The sequence below is a fragment of the Triturus cristatus genome, chromosome 7 (assembly GCF_964204655.1).
Source record: "Triturus cristatus chromosome 7, aTriCri1.1, whole genome shotgun sequence".
Classification (NCBI taxonomy): Eukaryota; Metazoa; Chordata; class Amphibia; order Caudata; family Salamandridae; genus Triturus; species Triturus cristatus.
Window position 1 is genome coordinate 745,992,444 of NC_140590.1, and position 27,172 is coordinate 746,019,615.

At 53.1% G+C, this 27,172-nt stretch overlaps 1 protein-coding gene across 2 annotated transcripts in view; it reads left to right on the forward strand.

Moving 5' to 3' along the window:
• Nucleotides 1-27,172, forward strand: part of DNAH17 (dynein axonemal heavy chain 17) — a 14,992,541-nt gene that overhangs the window by 3,365,699 nt on the left and 11,599,670 nt on the right. The gene's annotated exons all lie outside the window — the stretch shown is intronic.

Genomic DNA, 27,172 nt, shown 5'->3' on the forward strand with positions numbered 1-27,172 from the left:
GAACACTAGAGCCACAGGTCACATGACATTACACTAGGACAGCCCACACACCTTGCCATGAAGGTGCACATGTCATGACTCACCACACATTCATTGTGAGGATGCAGACATGTCCTTGTCACACTACTCCGTGTCCCATGCATACATGTGCACCTCACATCCGATACCACATGTGGCATGGTGTGCAGAACAGTGTGCAATGACAATCTACACACAGACACATGTTGGTTGCTGCAACGGCTGCAGCTTTTGAGGGTGCTCCAACATCAACCTGATGGGAAGCCCCCACACATACATGACATAGTCACATTGTGCACCGTGGGTAGTGACAAGTCAGGTGTGGTAACCCCTGTACCGGGCATCAGGGGACACTTCCGTGTGTTGGTGTCCGTGCCATGCCAGTGACGCTCACCCCAAGTGTGCAGTACGACATGCACACATGTCAAAGGAGTCAAGGGCATGCCTGGCACACATTGCACCATCACACAGTACATCTGTATACATCTCATCATACATCTGGTGCCTTCTCGACTCAGGAGTAATGTTCCACATCACAGGCCGTCACACCTGTGCCCCACACATGTAGTAATGCACAGACGATGCCTTGATGTCAATTAATGGACAAGTATGTCCATCCATGGACAAGTATGTCCATCCATGGACAAGTATGTCCATCCATGGACAAGTATGTCCGCCCTATCCCTACCTGTGTGCCGCCTGTCACCACTGTGATGTGTGAAAACCGCTGTACTGCTGCAAAGAGGGCCTGTGTACGTTCCCATATCACTATGGGAGTGCTGCCGTATGTGTACCCATCGTGATGGCGAGCGTACAGGCATGTGTACGGCCCGTACCACTACGAGTAGGCATACGCAACAACACCCATAGTGGTAGGGCCGTACGCACGCCTGTACGCTCCCTATCACTATGGGTGGCCTCGCGTATGCGTACTCGTTGTGGTACGGGCCGTACACACGCCTGTACGCTCCCTATCACTATGGGTGTCCTCGCGTATGCGTACTCGTAGTGGTACGGGCCGTACGCACGCCTGTACGCTCCCTATCACTATGGGTGGCCTCGCGTATGCGTACTCATCGTGGTACGGGCCGTACACACGCCTGTACGCTCCCTAACACTATGGGTGTCTTCGCGTATGCGTACTCGTAGTGGTACGGGCTGTACGCACGCCTGTACGCTCCCTATCACTATGGGTGGCCTCGCGTATGCGTACTAGTAGTGGTACGGGCCGTACACACGCCTGTACGCTCCCTATCACTATGGGTGTCCTCGCGTATGCGTACTCGTAGTGGTACGGGCCGTACACACGCGAGGCCACCCATAGTGATAGGGAGCGTACAAGCGTGTGTACGGCCCGTACCACTACGAGTACGCATACGCGAGGACACCCATAGTGATAGGGAGCGTACAGGGGTGTGTACGGCCTGTACCGCTACGAGTACGCATATGCAAGGACACCCATAGTGATAGTGAACGTAGGCACGCGTGTACGGGCCGTTGCAATGCATTTGGGGTGCCCTAGGGCCCCGGAACGCACCGTACCTGTGTGTGAAGCTCCAAATTACATAGGGGACACATGAGGGACAAGTATTAAGGCCTACATGCATGCTGGTTGTCATGGAGACCAAGTTCAAAATTTGAATGTTTTCTGGAAGGTGCACAGCAGAAGTCAGTTGGAATTAATCAACTTTGTTGCAATGTGTTTGTGGGGCTGACATCATGCAGGAGAATGAAACCGAGAGAGAACCCACAGACTGCTAGGTTTGAAGGGATTGGAGGAAACATAGGATGCAAATGTGAGTGACCAATCACTCTGTACTCCTGTGCATGAGATGGGCCAGCAAGGCAGATATAAGGCAGCCAGGTCCCATGAGGGAGCACTTGCCTGCACATCTTTGTATTCCACGACCCAGCTGCTGCTACTGATTCCCTGGAACCATGTCAAGGGCTGTGGAGAGGTCACAGCCATTCACCCTGGAGGAGAACATGGCTTTGGTGGATGTGATCCTCCCACGGTACCCCATGCTGTATGGGCGACCAGGTTATCAGGTGAGTTCAGTGTCCACTGGCACAGACTGTGTCCCTTTTTAGTGACTGTGACTTCTGCCATTGTGTCCAGGTGTGACACACATGCTATGTACTGTAGGGGGGTTCCCAGGGGGGGGAATGCCTGATGTCTTCCAGCAGTGCCCTGAGACAGGAGGGGTGGGTGCCTATCACTCCCAGCAGTGCCCTGAGACAGGAGGGGTGGGTGCCTATCACTCCCAGCAGTGCCCTGAGACAGGAGGGGAGTGTGCAGAGTCCTCCCAGCAGTGCCCTGAGACAGGAGGGGTGGGTGCCTATCACTCCCAGCAGTGCCCTGAGACAGGAGGGGGAGTGTGCAGAGTCCTCCCAGTAGTGCCCTGAGACAGGAGGGGTGGGTGCCTATCACTCCCAGCAGTGCCCTGAGACAGGAGGGGAGTGTGCAGAGTCCTCCCAGCAGTGCCCTGAGACAGGAGGGGTGGGTGCCTATCACTCCCAGCAGTGCCCTGAGACAGGAGGGGAGTGTGCAGAGTCCTCCCAGCAGTGCCCTGAGACAGGAGGGGTGGGTGCCTATCACTCCCAGCAATGCCCTGAGACAGGAGGGGTGGGTGCCTATCACTCCCAGCAGTGCCCTGAGACAGGAGGGGTGGTTGCCTATCACTCCCAGCAGTGCCCTGAGACAGGAGGGGAGTGTGCAGAGTCCTCCCAGCAGTGCCCTGAGACAGGAGGGGTGGGTGCCTATCACTCCCAGCAGTGCCCTGAGACAGGAGGGGTGGGTGCCTATCACTCCCAGCAGTGCCCTGAGACAGGAGGGGTGGGTGTGATGCACAGTGTGAGCCTGGATCATTGATTGTGTAGTTGCCCTCATTCCACCTGTGTCCTTTCAATGGCACGTACTGCTTTTGGCCTTCCCCCACAGGATCATGTCCCTATGACAAAGGTGCAATGCGTTGGATGCATACTATGCCTTGTTGTAAACAGCAAATGTGTTCTAATCTGTGTCCCCGTGACATGTGCAAGGTGTATTGATGTAGTGTCACTTGTTCATCCTCACAGGTAGACACCTCTGCCAAGGAGCAGATATGGCTGGACGCCGTCAGCGCCGTGAGGAGTGCGGATGGTCGGAGGCGGCACCTGTCCCAGGTGAGGAAACGCTGGCAGGATATCCGGTGCTGGACGCGGAGGATCGCACGGGTCCTGCTGGGGGACTCACCTGTGAGCCACAAGAACCGCAGGCGCCGCCGTCTCTCCCACATCCAGAAACGTGTGCTGGCGGTGGTCTTTTCTGACTTGGACAGGCGTCTACAGGACATGCAGCAGCCGGAAGGGGGTAGGTACATGTGTGTGTTTGTTGTGTTTCACCAGCATTTGTAAGTGTACTGTTCCATGGATACACTTCCAGGGTTTATGGTGCTGTGCAGATCCTGTTACCCACAGTGTTGCAGGCCTCTCCTGCCTCCCTTCCCCACCTTGCAATGTGTTCCCTGGTCTCTGTGTAGTCACTCCATCACAAAGTTATGTAGCCTGACACCTTCTCCAAGTGTACAATGCCTGCAGCATCATGTGTGGGGGTGGTGTGTAACAGGTTTAGTGACCTTGCCTGTGCCCTGTCCAGTTCTGGACTTGTGGGTTCCATGTCAGTTGGCACTAATGCTGATTTCAGACATGGGAGTTAATCTCTTGAGTGCGAGGCCTTCCAGCAGGCATGTCCCATGTGGTGGCCTGTGACATGATGTGCATGAGTGTGCGTTACGCATAGTGCAGGGATGTTAGCGTGTGTTGCAGTCATTTCCATTCAGGAGCATGGAGTTGTGTGGCCACTACTGTCCCCAGGGGCATCTTTTCCTAGGTATCATGTGTGTAATCCGAGAATGTCGACAATCTCTGTGTCTACAGCATAGGTTGTGCTCTGTGCCATTGTCCCCTGGCACCATGTTTATTGACGTGAGATGTATTACAAGTGTCCACTGTCCAGCCTGACGTGATTTTCCAAGTACATACTCACGGTGGCCATTGCCTGTGTGTCTTGTAGCAATCATCTGATGATGCCCGTTTGTACATGATTCTTTGGACAGGCGCACCTTGGGTATTTGGTGTGCAATCTTGAATTATTGCATCCCATGTGTATTTCACCCAGACTAAGAGATGTAAGTGCTTCCTGTGTCTCCACAGATTTGTCTCATGTAGGGGGTGGGTGGGGCGGCCATGGCCTACATGTCAAGACCTGTCATCTCCTTGCTCGGACTGGCCAGTGTGTGATGTTTGTCTGGACATACACTCAAGGTGCAGCGTGCCAGTCAGGGTGGGCATGTTCTCAGTATTACCTATGCTGCATGTGCCTCTAGTTCCTGGATTTGGTCCCTGCTCATCCCAATTTCCTGCCACGCTGTGTGGTGCAGATGCAGTGCTGTATTGTCCCCAGGGCCTTGCTCCTCAGTCAGAATGCCATGTCATCTCATTTGCTATTGTGTCATGCTCTCCATAGTTTTTCCATGGCATGGTGGGTCACACAACTGTGTCTTGCAGGGCCTACGTATGTACCTTGTTTTGTAGTTGTAACTCATCCTTTGTTTCAGGCTATGCACTGTAACCTATGTAGATTGTACTCATGTGACATATGTATACAGGTGTATGATTACTTTCTGTCTCTTCACCCTGCCCACAGCATCGTCGGGGGACACGGAGGGAGACATGGACACAGACGGCGCGGAGGGACCGAGCACCAGTGCCAGCGGTGACATCGGGGCTGGCACTTCGAGTTGGATGGAGGCGGAGGAGAGTGAACCCGGGGACCTGTCGACTGGCACAACAGAGTATGAAGCTGACGGGTCCGAGGATGATCTCTCCGAGTGGGCGGTGGCTGCACCACCATCTGACAGCAGCCCTACATCTGGCACCGCCCCCTCCATTGGCATCAGCCGCCTCCCACGTGCTCGTGTCCCTTCCCAACGTGCCCGGTAACCACATTTCTCCTTCCTGCCAGGCACCGCACCCCCTGCCCCTGTCTCCACTGCTGCCGCCAATGCTGAGTCTGTGGACATCCAGCGGCAGTTGCAGATTGGTCAGACTGCGATCCTTAATGTCCTCCATGGCCACAGCCAGGTCCTCAACAACATGGAGGCATACTTGGAGGGCATTCATTCATCGCAGGCTGACCAACGCAACTTGCTGAGGTCCATAGACTCCACACTGACTGCAGCAGTGGGTCTCCTGCAGCGCTACGTCCCACCCCCAACCCCTGCTCCTTCCACAATTCCCACTCCCATGCCTGTCCCACATACACCCAGACGTAAGCATGCAGCCACCACAACAGACACAGGCACCACACCAGCAGGGAAGGTCCGCCGCACACCTCCTGACACGCACACACAGGGTGCAGTAGGCACACCCACTGGGTCGGGGGGCAAACGTGTGACACGCAGCCAGAGTGGGAGTCCGCATTCCACCCAATCCACTCCCTCCAAATCCCCTCCCCTCAGCTCTCCTGGCCACATCTCCCCCAAAGACTCCTTCATGGCCGCTCTGTCCCTGAGCCCCACAGTGACACCACCCCGCAAGCGGTCAAGGAGGTCCCCGGTCAGGGTGCTTGAGTCCCCCCCCCCTGTCCACACCCTCCCACAGTGGCGCTGCGACCCATCCCTCTGACCCCCCCCCTCCTTGGGGCCTGTGGTTCCTTCGGGTGCAGGGGAGTCCCTGGAGGACCTTGCTAAGGTGTGCAGCGAGATCCTGGCCTCCGCCTTTGGCCCTGCCCCACCCCCTGTGGTGGAGTCCTCCATCCCTGCACCGACGACGCCTACCCTTCACCCTCCTGTCCCTGCGGTGCCTGTTTCTTCCCCCCCACATGATGCCCTGACCCCTGTGGAAGACAACGGATTGTAACTGTGCAGGCAAGCTAGGGAACACGCATCCCACTGTGTCCCCCATCCAGCTGGGACTCCTGGACTGCCCTATGGCCTTTGTTAATGTTGGACTTACGTCATACTAGTTTTTTGCTCATGCTGAATAAAGCTATTTATTGTTTGCCCTTGGAACACTCCTGCATTGCTGGCATTGCTGTTGGTGGGGCTGCTACATGGTTGTGGGTGTTGGTCATGTGTTGGGTGTGTGGGAAATGTAGTAGTGTGCTGCTCATAGGGGGGACCCTGGGATCTGTGTGCCATCACACGGTGTTAGCTACCTTTCTCCATTCATGTAAGCAGTTGCTGCATGTTGCAATTGTCCCAAGGTGTATTCCTTCCTCTGTGTACCCTGACTTCTTCCCTGCAGGGTGTCCCCTGACTTTGGCACAGAGCTGTGTGTCCATTAGCTGGGTGTGTGACGTAGTCCTTCACCTTTGCACATGCATGCTGAGCGATGTCTCCACCTGCATCATTCGTGGCATCCTTGGTAGTCATTGTACTTGTGTATGTGGCCTATTGACATGACTTCATGTGTACATGTTTTCTTTTCTGCGCTATGCATGCGTATACTCCCAGTCTCGCACACATGTGGTACATGTACTGCAGGGTCTTTGTGCACCTGACTGACATTTGTGGGCATGGTATCTGTGACTACTCCACCCTTTGCGTTCCATGGGCACTGCTGGGAGTGATGGGCCCCCACCCCTCCTGTCTCTGGGCACTGCTGGGAGTGATAGGCCCCCACCCCTCCTGTCTCAGGGCACTGCTGGGAGGCCTCTGCACACCCCTCCTGTCTCAGGGCACTGCTGGGAGGCCTCTGCACACACCCCTCCTGTCTCAGGGCACTGCTGGGAGGCCTCTGCACACACCCCTCCTGTCTCAGGGCACTGCTGGGAGGACTCTGCACACACCCCTCCTGCGTCTGGGCACTGCTGGGAGGACTCTGCACCCACCCCTCCTGTCTCTGGGCACTGCTGGGAGAACTCTGCACACACCCCTCCTGTCTCTGGGCACTGCTGGAAGTGATAGGCCCCCACCCCTCCTGTCTCAGGGCACTGCTGGGAGGACTCTGCACACACCCCTCCTGTCTCAGGGCACTGCTGGGAGTGATAGGCACCCACCCCTCCTGTCTCAGGGCACTGCTGGGAGGACTCTGCGCACACCCCTCCTGTCTCAGGGCACTGCTGGGAGGACTCTGCACACACCCCTCCTGCGTCTGGGCACTGCTGGGAGGACTCTGCACCCACCCCTCCTGTCTCTGGGCACTGCTGGGAGGACTCTGCACACTCCCCTCCTGTCTCAGGGCACTGCTGGGAGTGATAGGCACCCACCCCTCCTGTCTCAGGGCACTGCTGGGAGTGATAGGCACCCACCCCTCCTGTCTCAGGGCACTGCTGGGAGGACTCTGCACACACCCCTCCTGTCTCAGGGCACTGCTGGGAGGACTCTGCACACTCCCCTCCTGTCTCAGGGCACTGCTCGGAGTGATAGGCACCCACCCCTCCTGTCTCAGGGCACTGCTGGGAGTGATAGGCACCCACCCCTCCTGTCTCAGGGCACTGCTGGGAGGACTCTGCACACACCCCTCCTGCGTCTGGGCACTGCTGGGAGGACTCTGCACCCACCCCTCCTGTCTCTGGGCACTGCTGGGAGGACTCTGCACACTCCCCTCCTGTCTCAGGGCACTGCTGGGAGGACTCTGCACACACCCCTCCTGCGTCTGGGCACTGCTGGGAGGACTCTGCACCCACCCCTCCTGTCTCTGGGCACTGCTGGGAGGACTCTGCACACACCCCTCCTGTCTCTGGGCACTGCTGGAAGTGATAGGCCCCCACCCCTCCTGTCTCAGGGCACTGCTGGGAGGACTCTGCACACACCCCTCCTGTCTCAGGGCACTGCTGGGAGTGATAGGCCCCCACCCCTCCTGTCTCAGGGCACTGCTGGGAGGACTCTGCACACACCCCTCCTGTCTCAGGGCACTGCTGGGAGGACTCTGCACACACCCCTCCCGCGTCTGGGCACTGCTGGGAGGACTCTGCACCCACCCCTCCTGTCTCTGGGCACTGCTGGGAGGACTCTGCACACTCCCCTCCTGTCTCAGGGCACTGCTGGGAGTGATAGGCACCCACCCCTCCTGTCTCAGGGCACTGCTGGGAGTGATAGGCACCCACCTCTCCTGTCTCAGGGCACTGCTGGGAGGACTCTGCACACACCCCTCCTGTCTCAGGGCACTGCTGGGACGACTCTGCACACTCCCCTCCTGTCTCAGGGCACTGCTGGGAGTGATAGGCACCCACCCCTCCTGTCTCAGGGCACTGCTGGGAGTGATAGGCACCCACCCCTCCTGTCTCAGGGCACTGCTGGGAGGACTCTGCACACACCCCTCCTGCGTCTGGGCACTGCTGGGAGGACTCTGCACCCACCCCTCCTGTCTCTGGGCACTGCTGGGAGGACTCTGCACACTCCCCTCCTGTCTCAGGGCACTGCTGGGAGTGATAGGCACCCACCCCTCCTGTCTCAGGGCACTGCTGGGAGGACTCTGCACACACCCCTCCTGTCTCAGGGCACTGCTGGGAGGACTCTGCACACTCCCCTCCTGTCTCAGGGCACTGCTGGGAGTGATAGGCACCCACCCCTCCTGTCTCTGGGCACTGCTGGGAGTGATAGGCACCCACCCCTCCTGTCTCAGGGCACTGCTGGGAGGACTCTGCACCCACCCCTCCTGTCTCAGGGCACTGCTGGGAGGACTCTGCACACACCCCTCCTGTCTCTGGGCACTGCTGGGAGGACTCTGCACACACCCCTCCTGCGTCTGGGCACTGCTGGGAGGACTCTGCACCCACCCCTCCTGTCTCTGGGCACTGCTGGGAGGACTCTGCACCCACCCCTCCTGTCTCAGGGCACTGCTGGGAGGCCTCTGCACACACCCCTCCTGTCTCAGGGCACTGCTGGGAGGCCTCTGCACACACCCCTCCTGTCTCAGGGCACTGCTGGGAGTCCTCTGCACACACCCCTCCTGTCTCAGGGCACTGCTGGGAGGACTCTGCACACACCCCTCCTGTCTCAGGGCACTGCTGGGAGGACTCTGCACACACCCCTCCTGCGTCTGGGCACCGCTGGGAGGACTCTGCACCCACCCCTCCTGTCTCAGGGCACTGCTGGGAGGACTCTGCACACACCCCTCCTGTCTCTGGGCACTGCTGGGAGTGATAGGCCCCCACCCCTCCTGTCTCAGGGCACTGCTGGGAGGACTCTGCACCCACCTCTCCAATTTCACAATATGTACGCTCATGACATACACGGATGTGGGTACGCTCCATGCATTCGAGGTGGGGGTACGTGTCGTACTTGCACTGTTGGGGTGGGGGTACGCTCCATACGTACGCGGGTGTGGGTACGGGTCGTACTTACACTGTTGGGGTGGGGGTACGCTCCATGCATTCGAGGTGAGGGTACGTGTCTTACTTACACTGTTGGGGTGGGGGTATGCTCCATACGTACGCGGGTGTGGGTACAGGTCGTACTTACACTGTTTGGGTGGGGGTACGCTCCATACGTACGCGGGTGTGGGTACGGGTCGTACTTACACTGTTGGGGTGGGGGTACGCTCCATACGTACGCGGGTGTGGGTACGTGTCGTACTTACACTGTTGGGGTGGGGGTACGCTCCATGCATTCGAGGTGAGGGTACGTGTCTTACTTACACTGTTGGGGTGGGGGTACGCTCCATACGTACGCGGGTGTGGGTACGGGTCGTACTTACACTGTTTGGGTGGAGGTACGCTCCATACGTACGCGGGTGTGGGTACGGGTCGTACTTACACTGTTGGGGTGGGGGTACGCTCCATACGTATGCGGGTGTGGGTACGGGTCGTACTTACACTGTTGGGGTGGGGGTACGCTGCATACGTACGCGGGTGGGGGTACGGGTCGTACTTACACTGTTGGGGTGGGGGTACGCTCCATACGTACGCGGGTGTGGGTACGGGTCGTACTTACACTGTTGGGGTGGGGGTACGCTCCATACGTACGCGGGTGTGGGTACGGGTCGTACTTACACTGTTGGGGTGGGTGTACGCTCCATACGTACGCGGGTGTGGGTACGGGTCGTACTTACACTGTTGGGGTGGGGGTACGCTCCATACGTACGCAGGTGTGGGTACGGGTCGTACTTACACTGTTGGGGTGGGGGTACGCTCCATGCATACGGGGTGGGGGTAGGGTCCGTACATATCCGTCCCCACGCTATGTGATGCTTGTGCGGGCTGTACCCAGGCCTTTTCCACGTGGGTACGAGCCGTCCCGCCGTAGTGACCAGGGCATGGGAGTCAGGTATGTCCTGGGCATGTGTGCTGTGTGACTTTGGTGGGGGGTTTGTGGCCTGCCCTGGTCCTGCCACCCCCACCCCACCCCACTTTCCCCCCTCCCTTAGTTCTTCTGACCTTCTGCGGCGTCTGCGTCCGAACCTGTAGAGGAGGTCGACTGCTATGAGGGCCGGGATGACACGTAGGTTCGGGTCCATGTCTGTCCGTCGCGTACGGGTCCTCCTTGTTCGCGTCGTCCTGTCTGTCCGTCGCGTACTGGTCCTCCTTGATCGCGTTGTCCTGTCTGTCCGTCGCGTACTGGTACTCCTTGTTCGCGTCGTCCTGTCGCGTACTGGTCCTCCTTGTTCGCGTCGTCCTGTCTGTCCGTCGCATACTGGTGGTCCTTGTTCGCGTCGTCCTGATTTCCCGGCAGTTTTTGGCAGCCGGAAAATATTCACCGTGCGGGATGACGTCGGTGCGAATCGTAATTCCTGGTTCGTGAACGGCAGGCTGCGAGCGTCCCGACGTCACGTCGGCGCTTTCCCGGATCGCATTTGTAGGTTTATTTTGTTCGGTCGGGCTTTTTTACGATTCGTACGGAAATGGTGTTCCCGTGCGAATCGTAATTCCATGTTTGTAAATTTTGACGACTGGGTACGCGTCGGACGGAGAATACGCTCCGACCGACGGTTCGTACCCGGTTTTTACCGGATCGTAATTGGCACCATAGTCTTCTGGGTGAAGTCAAAGATCAGTTTATTGGCTGCAGACCAATTACAGGTATCCAAGAAGTATAACAGCGTGTGTGTTCTCAGGAGACTGCTAAAAATCACAGAAACGGGCTTCTCCTTAAACACAAAATATCCTGCTTCAGGCATACATTCCTAGTTTTATGGCATGGTCATTTGGATGTATACATTTCAAACGAAAAGGCAGAGTCATGATGACCATCCCACATTCCAGTTAAGCCAGCCTGCAATTATTTACCCAGCAAGGCTCAGATCCCACATCAGATATCGATAGGCCCCAATAAACATGAGCATCTCCTGTTTGGAAAACAAGCCATAAAGCAGGAACAGTCAGGTGAGAAAGAGATTAGCTGGAGGCTCGTGTTTAATGTAAAGGCTTTATGGTGTGTCAAGCCCTGATGCTAATCACAGGTGGCCAGAGGACGGGGAGCTCGTGAGACCGGACTGACCTGGGGCAGCGGAGCCAAGCTGCCCAGGTCACAGAAAAGTCAAAGAAAGGCACATGTGCTCTAAAAGGCCCGTATTTGCTTCATGCTATGTAGCCTATGTGAGGGCAACCATAAGATGGCCACCGCTCTAAAATGGAACCCACGTAGTGATGTATAATAGCGTATACACAGTGCATTCATAGCTAAAACGTTACACAAAGCACTTGTACATACCGCATTAACCATTCGCGGTTCACTAATACCGGGATAGACAGGGGTAGGGCCCTGCCTCCTACGCGGTCCCAAATTCTAAAGTACGACAGACCCTCCTTTTGCCCTTACATAGGCAATAACTATACTCATTTCAATCCGAGTCTAGGTCAATATTCACGAAGTCATGGAGATGTTGCTGTAGCATCATCCTATTACTTAGCTCGTCCCTCGATACAGGTTTCCTTACACATAATGTAGCACAGAGGCCACATATCGCAGGAGCACACTGTATGCACAGACAGAACAGGAAAAGGATGGCTAAGATCATTCCAATGACCATCAGAACTTTCCAACCCCAGATATCAGTTCCCAGAACCACCCCACCAGTGACCAATCTCCTTTATCCACGTGTATGGACTCAGATATTTTATGTAGTTTGGAGATGGCTTGATAAACTGTTGGAGCGTTATCTGGTATGAAAATGCAACAACTAGATTGGATAACCTTACATACCCCACCGCGGTCTGCAAGTATGACGTCTAGAACCATGCGGTTCTGCAAAGTCATGAGGCGATCCGCCTGGAGCTCAGCTGCCAAATTACCAAGGGCACCAGCCGTAACATTAACAGTGGATTCAACCACACGAGTCAGCTGTCTCAGGTTCCTACTATTAACCATAGGTCCCCAAAACGGCAGGAAACCCAAAAAGAAATCTCCCGCTTCCTGACCGGCAGTATCCTCCTTACTAATTACGCCTCTCACAACTCTGGTCTTGTGATAGTCAGAGGCGGCAGTAAATGTTGGCGGTAGCAGATTTGCAATATAACATGTGCCCGAGAAGTCAGGGGGCAACCATGTATATGCTCGGTCATTGCAGATAAAATATGTACCCTTGGCAGCCAAAAACGCAGGGGAAAACTGTGACGGAAAAGTGTACGTTTCAGTACAGTCACTTCTTCCCAGTTGAGCTCTAGGATTCTGACCATTACCTTGCAAACAGAACCGACCTATGTGGGGTACGACCCAGATTGGGGATGAGATTTTTCGCTGTCTTTCACCCAGACTAATACTATACCTCGTTGCGTTCCACCCTACATAAGCTCTCAATTCTTCTTTGGGAATAGATGAGTATGCGTCTATCTCTGCTCATATCGGCAACTCCTTTCATTAAAGCTTTGTTATTGGTGCTAGGTCTGATGGAACGCGGTTGTCACAGGGAGTAGGCATCTAATGCAAAGAGAAACATGGTCTGGAATGCCCATGACGATCAATTGTAACTAAACGGCAGCACTAGATAGGGAATACCCTTATTAATGGTATGTGGCATTAAACCACACACCCAGCAATTGGTTGTATTCATGACTAGTTGGTGCTGGTGCAGGAGCTGAATAAACGAGTTATTCACAAACTCTGATCGTCTAGCTTGTTCGTGTTCAGGCAGAGGGTGAAAAGAGTGTGAGGAGATAGTAGGAGGAGGTATAGGCTGTACAGTGGGTGCAATGGGCTCTTGAGAGGAGAAGAATACAAATCCTACAGTAAACACGATCATACTACATAATACAAACAGGCATTCCTCAGCGGGTCTCTCCATCTTGAAAAACTCCATCCTCTAATCGTGCCGCTCGCGGCGGGTGAGTATCTTCTGCTAAGGAGTACGCCTGTCAGTCCAGGGAACGCCCTAGACCAACCAGAACCGTTGACCTAACGTCTTCGGCCTGTACCCCAAAGTCTTGGCACCGCGACCCTGCGGCTGAACCCGGATGGTGGTTCGAAAAACAAAAATCAAGAAAGTCCTTCAGATGGGAGAGCTCTGGTTATCAAAAAATAAAAAGGGTAAGGAAAAAGAATATTTATTTGTCCATAGGCCTTGGTCTTAGATTATAATGAAAACGACCAGGTACTGTCTGATCTTGAAACAAGAGTTCAGGCTCTGTGGTGTCCAATCGAATTGACGGTGGCACAGCTTCTTGCAAAATATCGTCACTCTGTTGTGCTGAAGTTGTGCCTTTTATGCGTGCATCACTGAACGGCACAAAACGAGGTACAGTGTCTGTTTCAGAGTCTGCGATACCCTCCTGGACCCACTGGTCATACGGCAGAGGCAAAGGGATCCTTTTCACGTGGGCGCCGTGGATCCAGTTCTTCTTCCCCTTTACTCGAACAGCTGATCTTGTAGACAGAAGTACGAGATGAGGGCCGATCCAACGAGGCTCATCGTTGCTTTTGCGCTGGAATTTTTTTACCAAGACCCACGTGCCTGGGTCGATAGGGTGTCCTGGAGCCTCAGAGGCCTGGGGAAGAGTATCGTGCACCTGTTGGTGTAAAACACGTAATTTAGCCGTCAATTCATACAAGTAATCAAGCAGTACTGGATGTTCGATTTCACTGAATTTTGTCGGTCTTGGCACACCCCATACATTAGCCGGACGGCCAAAAACGACCTCGTAGGGACTAAGTCCCACTCGTGAATGCACGGTCATTCTGGTGGACAGGAGTGCTAGAGGCAGAGCGTCAGGCCATTTAAGACCTGAGCTCGCTTGGATTTTGGCCAGCTTGAGTTTTAGAGCGCCATTGTAGCGCTCTACTAATCCAGCTGATTGGGGGTGATTTTCAGCGTGGAATTTCTGTTTTATCCCTACTCCCTCACACACATTCTTCATCACTTGACCCACAAACTCACTCCCATTATCACTCCACACCATTCTTGGCATTCCAAACCTAGGGAAAAATTCCTTCACAAGGGCTTTGGCTGTGGATAGAGCAGTGTTGTCTTTTAGGGGATAGGCCTCTATCCATTTTGAAAAAGCGCAGACAACCACCAATACATATTTCAGGTTGTTGCACCTTTCCATGTGGATAAAATCTAGCTGCAAAACTTCAAATGGATATGATGGAGGCGCAAAATGACCAGCTGGAGTTGGGGTTCCCCTACCAGGGTTGTACTTCAAGCATACCATACAATTCTTGACCACATTCTCTGCACACTTAGGAATTCCAGCATTCTGCCATACTGGAGCCAACAACTTACAGATTCCTTTCGTACTGATATGTGCCATTCCATGTGCCATAGTAACCACTGGAAGCACATATGCATCAGGTAACAACCATCGCCTATGTTCTGACAAATCAATCCAACAACCATTCTCATCCAACTTACCCATACTTTCTCTCCACTTACTCAACTCTTTCTCTGTGGCTTCAGCTTGAAGGGACTTTACACTTTCTATTGTGTTTTCACACATTCCAACATCACCAACCCATCTGGCAGGGACTGCAACATACATTCGAGTCTTCACATCTTTTGCTGTTTCTTTCGCGGTTTCATCAGCAAACGCATTACCACGACCATCATCAGTGATTTTCTTGTGCGCACTGCATTTCATAATCGCAACTTGTAACGGTAGGGTCAGCGACTCAAGGAGATCATTCACCAACTTGCCATTCTGAATCTTAGCTCCATGCGAAGTCAGGAACCCACGTTCCTTCCACAATCGCCCAAAACTATGAGCCACGCCAAAGGCGTATTGGTTATCCGTATATATGTTCACTTTCATTCCTTCAGACAACACGCATGCTCTTGTAAGGGCAATAAGTTCTGCTGCCTGAGCCGAATTTTGTGGCACACGCGCAGTTTCCACAATCGTGTGCAAAGTCGTGATAGCATATGCAGCAGTCGTATCACCATTCGGAAGCTTAAAACACGAACCATCCACCCATAAGGTACCATCACACTCAGTCAGGGGAGTATCTTTAAGATCGACTCTCCCTTTCGTCTCTTCTTCTGTTCTGAACAGACAATCATGTTGCTCAATCTCATCTAGGTCTGCTGGAATTGGTAATAGTGTAGCTGGATTCAACGTGTTGCATCTCTTTATGTGTATATGATTTGCTAACAGTGTCAGCTCATATCCAGATAATCGCGCACTAGTTAAGTGTTGTGTCTTGGTCCTGTTTAACAATGTGTCCACAGCATGTGGAACCATAACAATCAATGTATTATCCATTACTAGGCCAGCAGACTGTCGAATAGACATAGCTGCGGCGGCTGTGGCTCTCAGACAACTTGGCAATGCCCTCGCTACCGGGTCCAAGGTTGACGAAAAATATGCGCATGGACGCGGTCTATCGCCAAAAGGCTGTGTTAACACTGATAATGCGCAACCATCTTTTTCATGAACATACAATGTAAAAGGCTTGCTGTAGTCAGGGGTACCCAACACAGGAGCTGAACACAATGCATTGCGCAATTCCACAAAACTTTTCTGACACTCTTCAGACCATGGGATAGGATTCGGTGTGTCTTTACATGTTAATGCTAACAAAGGTTTTGCCAACAAGGAAAAATTGGGAATCCAATGCCTACAGTATGAAGTAATGCCCAAGAAAGCACGCACTTCTCTCTGTGGTCTTGGCACACTCAACTGTGTAATGGCTTGAATTCTTTCTGGGGTCAGTTTCCTTCCCTCCTTCGATAAGAGATGACCTAAGTAGGTCACTTCTTGTCGACAATATTGGAGCTTTGAGAGAGACACTTTGTAATGGAAGGCAGACAAATGACGCAACAATGACAAGGTAGCGTTTTTGCAAATCTTTTCAGTATCCGCAGCGATTAGCAAATCGTCAACATACTGAATAAGGATAGCGCCACTAGGTAAAACAAGTGCATCAAGCTGCGCTTTTAAAGCCTGACTGTATATTGATGGACTTTCACAGTAGCCCTGGGGAGCGCGTTTAAAGCGGAAGCTTCGGCCTCCTAAACTAAAGCCAAAAATGTCTCTGCTCTTCTCTGCAATTGGGATGCTAAAGAAAGCATTCTTTAAATCGATCACTGAGAACCATGCAGCGGAGGCTGGAATCATGGTTAACAAGGCAGTTATATCAGGGACAACTGGAAACTGTGGTACAACAATCTTATTAACCTCTCTAAGATCAATCACAAATCTGTAAACAGGTGGCTGTGAAGGGTCCGTTCGTTTTAAGACAGGTAAAACAGGACTATTGCAAACGTTGCCCCTTGTCTCTTCAATTACACCCTTTTTAATCAAATCACTGACAATTGCTAACAATGCTTTCTGACCTTCATTGGAGATCTTGTACTGGGGAATACGTGGCAATCTGACATTGGCTTTTAAAGTGACCACATATGGCGGTATTTCCAAAAGACCCACATCATTGGGACCAGTAACCCAAAGGACATCCGGAAGGGATGACAATTCAGGTGGCATTGCATTTTTAGACAAATACATTGGGGAAATCACTTTCTTGCCTAATGTAAGTTGTACTCCTGAGGGAGAACAATATAGCGTTGCATGCAATCTTTTTAGCAAATCTAATCCTAGCAAATTTTCACCACAACCTGTTGTTAGGATGAGGGGTGTTTTTAGCTCCCAAGGTCCAACAGAAAGTGACATAGGACTAGAAATCGGGTTCCTAACTGGGGCGCCAGAAAAACCTACTGAGACATTCATTTCGCCAGACAAAGGCGCGCCAGGGAGTTTTGAATGCATGATTGAACTCTTAGCAGCACCAGTATCCAGCAGAAAGGGCTCCGTTACATTTGCTGTAGTTACTTTAACATAAGGTCCACTCTGATCCACTGGCACTGAAACAACTCCCTCTCTCTGTCTACGGCTGTCCTAGTAATCATTATCTTCTACATTGTCATCTTCTGCATAATAATCATTATTGTAATACTGAGCTGTATTGCCAGTTGCATTGGCTTGCTGATCAAAGCTATTTATGGTATTTTGAGGCGGAAGAGGACGCGCGTTCTGGGGAACATTTCCACGCCCTCTGCCTCTAGGAGCTTGCTGACCACCTCTACCTCTTGCGCCATACGCATTACTGTTACGCTGCATTAATTTAGGGCAACTATATTTAAAATGACCTTCCTCTTTGCAATATGAACATTGGTTGGGACATACAGGGATTCGTGGTTGATAATACCCCTTCATTTGCTGGTTATTCTGAAACTGTTGGGGCTGCTGGTAGATACCTTGGGTTTGCCTATAATTATTCTGTCCTCCACGTGGTGGATAAGCCTGCTGCAAGAGGACCTTTGTTTTTAGTTCTTTCGTTTTCTTATCTGTTCTATCCTTCTCATCTTTGTCTCTATTCTCATAATACTGTGCAGTAGCCAGTATTTGTGCTGAAGAGGAAACAGCCCAGGAACTTTCTGAGTCTTTTAATTTTTTACACAACTCGGGAAGTAGATTCTGCACAAATTTATCAACAAATAACCGTCGGCCACCTTCAGTGCTCATGTCTTGACCACTGTGGTCAATAAACGTTTCTTCAAACCTGGTGAAGAAATCAGACACTGTCTCATCTTTCTTCTGCTTACATGCGGATAGTTTATCCCAATTTACGCGCATCGCAGGCATTATAGTTTTCATGTAGGTAATAATTCGACCAGGGAGTTCTGCTACTAAAGGGTCAGGTTTCGCGCCATAAAGGCTGTGGAACAACATTCCCAAACAACATATCTATGTCAGCCAAATTCATTACACATGATTCTGCAGTTTGTGATAACTCCTTATAATAACCGGTAGGGTTTTTACGGGGGTCAGGCAATGTCTGTTTAAGCGCTAAGACCTCAGAACGCTTCCAAGGGACATGCACCCAAACACGCTGAAAATGTGCTAAGACAGCTGGATTAGCATTTGGATCAGCAGGTCTCCAAACTGGAGGAACCTCACGCATTGGATATTGGCGTGCTTTTACCTTCTTCCCCACAGGGAAATCCTGCTCAAACAACGATTGCTGACAATCACCATTTCTGAAGGACAGTAAAATTGCAACTGCTTTATCTACATTGGGGCCCACAATTGTACCTTTTTCAAAATCAAATCGCACTCGACACAATTCCTGTGGGTTTGGGTTTGCACCATTATCCTCCAATTCCTCACAGAGGAATTCACACATTTTGTCAAAGACATACCTCTGTGTTGGGGCATCCCATTGGTGAAAAACGGTAACAACTGATTCCACATTATAGAGTAAAGGGAAACCAATCCACCTACGCGCCAGATGATCTAACACCTCTTTCTCGTCAGGACCAGGCAGCTGACTGCGCAATTGCTTACGCTGTAAGACAGGAGTCGCACTAGATGACCCAAAGAGAGGCGACATTAGACTAGTAACTACATTAGCTAGTCGTTGTCGTGCTGAAGGAGAGGTTGAGGCGAAAACGGGGGGATAGACAGAGGGAAGAAAAACAGATTCAGATACAGGTACCTGGGTAGTGTAAGAAGGAGCGCCAGGGGAAGTCGCTGGCGTGCTAGGCAAAGTCGCAGGAAGCGCGGGGGTAACAGGTAGCAAAACTGGCGGCCCTTGAGAGGGCTGCACTGCAGGGATAGGAGCCAGCTGAGGAGGAGCTGGCGGCTGTGGGAAGGCTTGCGGCATATTTACTGGAGGCTGCGCATTTACAAGCTGTGGAGGCGCAGTGGCATTTTGCGCATACGGGGGTGGCGAACTTAACAAATGGGACATTAGGGTATCTTTCTCTTTCTCTTTTGTCTCATCTTGCACAAGGGGTGACAAAACAGGGTAACATTTATCAATCCCTAGTTTGCGCTGTCTATGTAACTGTTCCTTCATTTGTTCCTCCTCATTATCTTTAAATTGCACAGCTGCTTGCATCACTAACATACCTCTTTCTCTCTTATTCCTCTTTGCTAGCTTAATTTCCTTCTGTTTGGCTTCCTTTCGCCATAGGTGGAAAGAATCAAACATCGCCGGCCGGGCTTTCTTTTTAAACAATTTAACTTCCAAATTATCTAAGATATCTGTATCGAAACTACCATTTTGGGGCCATTTTAAAACACCGTCCTTTCTGGTGTATCGGATCCATACTTCATTATATGCAATGGGGCCCACGCCATGTTTTACATAAAGCTCATAAGTTGGAGTACCAATTGGAGGAACCGGACATGAATCCTCTAACTGGAAATCCCTTCTACAACTTAAACAAAACCAATTACCAAATACACTAGCACCAGGCATCTTCGCTCACTAGTCTAGTTCCCAACTTCAAAGGATTATCGATTACGATAGTCTCGTGAATACACGAGTCCTCTGGCTTTGGGATTTGCAAACTCCAAATCAAAATTATCCCGAAGGATACCAAATTCAAACTGGGAGACGCTCCACTTATACTTAACTGAATATCGATGATCAATGGCGTCACCAGAAGACTCTCTCGATTGTTTCGCTCTACCAAAATCGTCAAGGGTCCAAAACAGGGCGATTAATCAGGGCAGCAGTCCTTCGTAGCCGTCGGGACGCGGAGAACCTCGCAGAAAAGACTTTCGGACCACGTCGACATGCAGGGGTCGATGAAGTGGCGGCCTTCCTCCAGAATTTCCACACGAAGCTCCTCACGAACCTCTGGCTTGGACCGGTACCGCTGAAATCGCTCCGAGTTGGGCGCCAACTGAAGTACTGGGAATTTTAAGGCCAGCGGTGCAGGGGAACACACCCTATGACTTCGGGTTCTTCCTGTTTCAGACCTACAGAAACACAGAGTCTTCTGGGTGAAGTCAAAGATCAGTTTATTGGCTGCAGACCAATTACAGGTATCCTAGAAGTACAACAGCGTGTATGTTCTCAGGAGACTGCTAAAAATCACAGAAACGGGCTTCTCCTTAAATACAAAATATCCTGCTTCAGGCATACATTCCTAGTTTTATGGCATGGTCATTTGGATATATACATTTCAAACGAAAAGGCAGAGTCATGATGACCATCCCACATTCCAGTTAAGCCAGCCCGCAATTATTTACCCAGCAAGGCTCAGATCCCACATCAGATATCGATAGGCCCCAATAAACATGAGCATCTCCTGTTTGGAAAACAAGCCATAAAGCAGGAACAGTCAGGTGAGAAAGAGATTAGCTGGAGGCTCGTGTTTAATGTAAAGGCTTTATGGTGTGTCAAGCCCTGATGCTAATCACAGGTGGCCAGAGGACGGGGAGCTCGTGAGACCGGACTGACCTGGGGCAGCGGAGCCAAGCTGCCCAGGTCACAGAAAAGTCAAAGAAAGGCACATGTACTCTAAAAGGCCCGTATTTGCTTCATGCTATGTAGCCTATGTGAGGGCAACCATAAGATGGCCACCGCTCTAAAATGGAACCCACGTAGTGATGTATAATAGCGTATACACAGTGCATTCATAGCTAAAACGTTACACAAAGCACTTGTACATACCGCATTAACCATTCGCGGTTCACTAATACCGGGATAGACAGGGGTAGGGCCCTGCCTCCTACGCGGTCCCAAATTCTAAAGTACAACACCGTACGAATCGGAAAAATGAAGTCCGACCGCGCAAGTACGATCACTCCCGTCCTTTCGATTTCACAACTGTATGGAAAAAACACCGTACTGACCGAACTCCCATAGCAACCATGGAGACACGTGCCCGCATACGCGCCGAACACCCCACCACAGACCCCGCATGTACGCGCAAAACGCCCCCCGGCCGCGGATGTACGCGCCGAACCCCCACCAGTGTATGCATGGAGCGTACCAACTCCCCACCCGTGTATGTACGGACTGTACCCCCACCCGTGTATGTACGACCGTACCCCCACCCCACCCATGTATGTACGGACCGTACCCCCCACCCGTGTATGTACGGACCGTACCCCCACCCGTGTATGTACGGACCGTACCCCCACCCCATCCGTGTATGTACGGACCGTACCCCCACCCCACCGGTGTATGTACGGACCGTACCCCCACCCGTGTATGCATGGAGCGTACCAACTCCCCACCCGTGTATGTATGGACCGTACCCCCACCCGTGTATGCATGGAGCGTACCAACTCCCCACCCGTGTATGTACGGACCGTACCCCCACCCGTGTATGCATGGAGCGTACCAACTCCCCACCCGTGTATGTACGGACCGTACCCCCACCCGTGTATGCATGGAGCGTACCAACTCCCCACCCGTGTATGTATGGACCGTACCCCCACCCGTGTATGAATGGAGCGTACCAACACCCCACCAGTGTATGTACGGACCGTACCCCCCACCCGTGTATGTACGGACCGTACCCCCACCCCACCAGTGTATGTACGGACCGTACCTCCACCCCACCAGTGTATGTACGGACCATACCCGCACCCCACCAGTGTATGTACAGACCGTACCCCCACCCGTGTATGCATGGAGCGTACCAACTCCCCACCCGTGTATGTACGGACCGTACCCCCACCCGTGTATGCATGGAGCGTACCAACTCCCCACCCGTGTATGTACGGACCGTACCCCCACCCGTGTATGTACGGACCGTACCCCCACCCTTGTATGCATGGAGTGTACCAACTCCCCACCCGTGTATGTACGGACCGTACCCCCACCCGTGTATGTACGGACCGTACCCCCACCCGTGTATGCATGGAGCGTACCAACTCCCCACCCGTGTATGTACGGACCGTACCCCCACCCGTGTATGAATGGAGCGTACCAACACCCCTCCAGTGTATGTACGGACCGTACCCCGACCCCACCAGTGTATGTACGGACCGTACCCCCACCCCACCAGTGTATGTACGGACCGTACCCCCACCCGTGTATGCATGGAGCGTACCAACTCCCCACCCGTGTATGCACGGACCGTACCCACACCCCACCCGTGTATGTACGGACCGTACCCCCACCCGAGTATGCATGGAGCCTACCAACTCCCCACCAGTGTATGTACAGACTGTACCGCCACCCGTGTATGCATGGAGCGTACCAACTCCCCACCCGTGTATGTACGGACCGTACCCCCACCCGTGTATGCATGGAGCGTACTAACTCCCCACCCATGTACGTACGGACCGTACCCCCACCCGTGTATGTACGGACCGTACCCCCACCCTTGTATGCATGGAGCGTACCAACTCCCCACCCGTGTATGTACGGACCGTACCCCTACCCGTGTATGTACGGACCGTACCCCCACCCGTGTATGAATGGAGCGTACCAACACCCCTCCAGTGTATGTACGGACCGTACCCCCCACCCGTGTATGTACGGACCGTACCCCGACCCCACCAGTGTATGTACGGACCGTACCCCCACCCCACCAGTGTATGTACGGACCGTACCCCCACCCGTGTATGCATGGAGCGTACCAACTCCCCACCCGTGTATGCACGGACCGTACCCACACCCCACCAGTGTATGTACAGACCGTACCCCCACCCGAGTATGCATGGAGCGTACCAACTTCCCACCCGTGTATGTACGGACCCTACACCCAGCCCCCCCTGTATGTACGGTGCGAAACACCACCACCGATGGACGGTGCGGACCAACACCCTGCCCGTGTTCGTATGCACCCTACCCCAGGCCCACACACCAGCACCCTCACCCAACATCGGGCATGTACGAGTCGTACTAAGCCATAGCAAAGGACAGCACTGTACAACAACATGGCCCATGTACGCACCGTACAGACGCAAAAAACACTCCTACTGAACCAGGACAAACCAAAAAAACACAAGGAGAGTCAATTCGAGGCACACAATACCACAAAACATATCCAACAAGGCTAAATACATCCTATACACTGACCTGCAACTGACAAACAGCTAAACAGAGGCCCAAAAAACTACCACTCCTTATAACACACCCACCCAAAGTTCAAACACAGCCACACCCACAAATGGACCAATAAAAAGGCCCAACACACACAAACCGTGATCCTTTGCAACAGATCCACTGCTGCCAGACCCCAGAGACAACGCACTGCACCATACTTCAACCATCAATACACCTTACAATTGCACTCCTTCACACAACCACCATCACAAACACACCCTCATCACATTCACACACACACACCTGCACAACCACACTCACACACCCCCAACCATCCACACCCACACCCCCACAACTATCCACACCCACACCCCACACCATGCCCACCAACAAGAATCCAAAGTTCACAAAGGACGAGCTGGAGGTCCTTGTCGACGAAATCATCAGAGTCGAGCCACAGCTCTTTGGAACATTGGTCAGACGGACCAGCATAGCCGAAAAATCTGCCATGTGGGAGAGGATAGTCAATTCCGTGAATGCTGTTGGGGCCACCAGAAGGACCAGGCATGAGTGCCAAGCCAGGTGGTACGATCTGCGGAAGACGGTCCGCCGCAAAATGACGGACGACCACAACCAGGCCAACATCACTGGAGGAGGTCCGTCCCGCAGAACGGTACACTACCATCCCTGGGAGGAGAAGGTGATGGCCACGCTGCCGCCGTTGGGAGTAGACGGACTAGAAGGAGTCCGAGAGCCTGGTGAGTACACAAACAACTCACCTCACATGGGGGGAACGCCATATACAACCCAAATACCAATCATGCACGCAACCCCCCCAAAGCTAGCACCAGACACAACCACACTCCAAAAACACACACATGCCACTAGCGCCTCCATGCCCCATGCCCCAAGCAAGGCCATGCCAAGTCACAGGCCACACAAAACACCAACACAAGACAGGATGTCCCCGATGCCGGGAGGGTGGGCCTCAAAACTAACATAGAGCAACTCTGAAGCACACAACAATGCCCTCAGCCCATGTGGCTTAGGGCACAGCCATACAAACAGTGTGTCCCCACACAGTACTGTTTTGCCTGCTAATGGTGGCTGCGTTGCAGGACGACATGGGTATGAAGGCACAATTTGCACATAACAGCAGCTAATGAAGATGCAGCACACTGAAAGAGTGTCAGCACACACCGCCACAGCAGCAGCGCAGACTCAGACACTCCGCCCAATGGGTGCCGGCAGAGAAGAAACAAACCCACATGAACATGCCAATGGCCTTTGCAAGACCTGCAAACTGTGTGTGCCCAGGAAGCTGGGCTGAGGTGACAGAGGGTGACACGCAGAGGGAGGGAGAGGGGCAGAGAGAGGGACAGAGACAGAGGTGGACACAGGGAGACAGACAGAGGGAGGGAGGAGGCTGACAGAGGGAGGGAGAAAGGGAGACGGACAGAGGAAGGGGGCTGACAGAGGGAGGGAGAAAGGGAGACAGACAGAGGGAGGAGGCTGACAGAGGGAGGGAGAAAGGGAGACAGAGGGAGACCAAATCACCCTTGGGTGGTGTGGCCATGTCCGCTCGTCAGCAGGTGGACTGTGTGCATGTAGACAAGGTTTTGCAGTGCGTGAACCCCCCCTTCAACCTTTGATAAACACTAGGCCATGTGTCAATCTGTGCACGAGTACATCCGTGCTGCAGGCACAAACAGAACCTTACACCCAGTGTACCCACCACTGTGTTTGTCAGAACCCTGTCACAAATTGTTAAGTTACCTACCTGCATTCTCAAATAGCATGGAAAAAACAACATTTGGCCACGTACAGTGCAACACGTAAGGCGGCTCTGCATGGCTTGCTACGCCCGCTCACTACACTGCTGACTGCGTTCCCAAAAGATGCATCAACTGAGATTGTGTCACACATAGGTAAAGTGTCGAAAGCTGTAGCCAAGGGACATACCCATGCACAAGTGCACTGTGAGAGGAATGCTAGCCAAATCAAACCACCCAGAGGAACTGTGCCAAATCAAAAATGAATGAAACATGGATGTCGCATGTAACACAATTAACACTGTCTCTCTCACACACAGGTCAACGTCGTCGATCTCCCCCCAACACTGGGGGGGAAGACTCACAGGACCAGGCTCTGCGTGAAGAGGACCCCACCGGCAGCGACGACTCTCACCACTCCGTGGATGACCCAGACCAACCTGGCCCCTCTGGTGTCCAACCACCTGCAGCACCTGCGTCAGGTACAACTGTGCCAACCACCACCCCCATTCCTGCCACATCCCAGGAGACACCCAGGAGCCCTGCCCGCACACAACAACACAGCCAGTCTGTCCAGGAGGGACAAGGTTCTCCGGGCACCCAGGAGGAGGCAGGCGACACCGCAAATGCCATCCCTCAGGGGTCCCAGAGACCCGATGTGCCCACAACGGCAGGCCAGGCGCAAGTGGGCAGGGGTGGTGGGAGTGGAGGACGGCGGAGGCGCGAACCTGCCCAGTTGGCTCAGGACCCGGCTATGTCATACGTCCGAAACATCCTGGACGCATACCGGCGTGACTCCAGAGGCATCGACCAGGTAGTGGAGACCCTCAATGAGATGAAGACCCTGCAGGTCGAGCATCATGCCAGTCATCTACAACACCATGGACGGATGGAGGAAAGACTGGCAGAGCTCCTGGCGGTGCACAGGGACGTGAGCCAATCACTCCGTCAGATCGCCCAAAGCCTGGCAAACCCTCCCTGTGCCACCAGGCTTTTCAGTTCGGGCTGGACTGTTCCCATGAGGCACAGGGTCAAGACTGATTTGCATATGGCCATGTCTGAACTGGGGTGGCGTAGTGGGCAAAAGAACGATGGATTTAACCCAGATCTCTTGACTGGGGGAGAATGTCTGCATTGTCAGCATTCCGTCCATCATTTGTTTGTTGTAACGCTTTTCGCCCTAAGTGGGTTGGGTATGCCCAGACGTGGGTCCCGTGCTCACTACACCACTGGAGTCAAGCTATCCTGGCTGATGACGGCTGATAGCCAGAAACCGGTCCTAGGATGCTTGATTCCGGTCCAGGGAAGACATGGCTTGGCAGTTCGGGCTGGACTGTTCCCATGAGGCACAGGGTCAAGACTGATTTGCATATGGCCATATCTGAACTGGGGTGGCGTAGTGGGCAAAAGAACGATGGATTTAACCCAGATCTCTTGACTGGGGGAGAATGTCTGCATTGTCAGCATTCCGTCCATCATTTGTTTGTTGTAACGCTTTTCGCCCTAAGTGGGATGGGTATGCCCAGACGTGGGTCCCGTGCTCACTACGCCACTGGAGTCAAGCTATCCTGGCTGATGACGGCTGATAGCCAGAAACCGGTCCTAGGATGCTTGATTCCGGTACAAGGAAGACATGGCTTGGCAGTTCGGGCTTGACTGTTCCCATGAGGCACAGGGTCAAGACTGATCTACATATGGCCATGTCAGAACTGGGGTGGCGTAGTGGGCAAAACAACGATGGATTTAACCCAGATCTCTTGACTGGGGGAGAATGTCTGCATTGTCAGCATTCCATCCATCATTTGTTTGTTGTAACGCTTTTCGCCCTAAGTGGGATGGGTATGCCCAGACGTGGGTCCCGTGCTCACTACGCCACTGGAGTCAAGCTATCCTGGCTGATGACGGCTGATAGCCAGAAACCGGTCCTAGGATGCTTGATTCCGTCCAGGGAAGACATGGCTTGGCAGTTCGGGCTGGACTGCTCCCATGAGGCACAGGGTCAAGACTGATTTGCATATGGCCACGTCTGAACTGGGGTGGCGTAGTGGGCAAAAGAACGATGGATTTAACCCAGATCTCTTGACTGGGGGAGAATGTCTGCATTGTCAGCATTCCGTCCATCATTTGTTTTTTGTAAGGCTTTTCGCCCTAAGTGGGAGGGGTATGCCCAGACGTGGGTCCCGTGCTCACTACGCCACTGGAGTCAAGCTATCCTGCCTGATGACGGCT